Source organism: Mus caroli, chromosome 10 (assembly GCF_900094665.2).
Source record: "Mus caroli chromosome 10, CAROLI_EIJ_v1.1, whole genome shotgun sequence".
Classification (NCBI taxonomy): domain Eukaryota; kingdom Metazoa; phylum Chordata; class Mammalia; order Rodentia; family Muridae; genus Mus; species Mus caroli.
Genome location: NC_034579.1, coordinates 34,250,121 through 34,251,387, shown reverse-complemented (window position 1 = coordinate 34,251,387; position 1,267 = coordinate 34,250,121).

Here is a 1,267-nt window from a genome sequence, read left to right as displayed (position 1 = left end):
TCTCTCTCTCTCTCTCTCTCTCTCTCTCTCTCTCTCTCTCTCTTTCTTTCTTTCTTTCTTTCTTTCTTTCTTTCTTTCTTTCTTTCTTTCATTTCAAAGAATGACTGTGTCGGCCTTATATAAAGAAAGGACATTTCTTCTATTAGTGTGACTTATCTGAATGTGGCTTTTTCCTTGTTTTAAAATTATGACTACTTGTGTGCATATATTTTATATACATATACATATACATATACATATACATATACATATATATGTATATACATATACATACACACAAACATTACATGTACACTTAGCATCTTATCATTTTAAAATTTAATTTAATTTTTAAATTATTCACTTTATATCCCTCTCACTGTCCCACTGTTGGTCACTCACTCCTACAATTCTTCACCCATTCCCCCTTCAACTTCTCCTCTAAGTGGATGGGGCCTCCTGGGGGTATTCCTTGAACCCTGGTATTTCAAGTCTCTGTGAAACTAGGTCCTTACTCTCCCACTGAGGCCAGACAAGGCATCCCAGCTAGAAGAACATATCCCACATACAGGCAACAGCTTTTGGGATAGCCCCTGCTCTAGTTGTTCAGTACCCACATGAAGACTGAACTGCACATCTGCTACATATATGTGAAGCCTAGATCCAGTTTGTGTTATGTTCTTTAGTTAGTGATTCAGACTCTGAGAGTCTCATGGTCCAGGTTAGTTGACTCTGTTGGACTTCTTATGGAGTTCCTATCCTTTTCGGAGTCCAGTCTTTCCTCCTATTCTTCTCTAAGAGTTCTCAAGCTCCATCCACTGTTTGGCTGTGGGTGTATGAATTTGTCTGAGTCAGCTACTGGTGGAGCCTCTCACAGGACAACATCCTCATGTTTGTAAGCATAACAGTATCATTAACAGTGTCAGGGACTGGTACTTGCTCATGGGTTGGACCAGTTATTGGTTGGTCATTCCCTTAGTCTCTGCTCCATCTGCTGTGCATGTATTTCCTATATACAGGATAAATTTGGGGTTTAAAGTTTTGTGGGTGGGTTGTTTTCTCTGTCATTCCACTGGAATTCCTGCCTGCCTATATTAAGATTTTCAAATGTCTGGTTCAGTAGTATTTAGTATCCCATACTCTGTGACCATTTCTAGAGCTGGCTTTTCCTTCCTTTCTCCCTCCCTCCCTCCCTCCCTTCTTTTCCCTTCCTTCCTTCCTTTCCTTCCTTCCTTCCTTCCTTCCTTCCTTCCTTCCTTCCTTCCTTCCTTCCTTCCTTCCTTCCTTC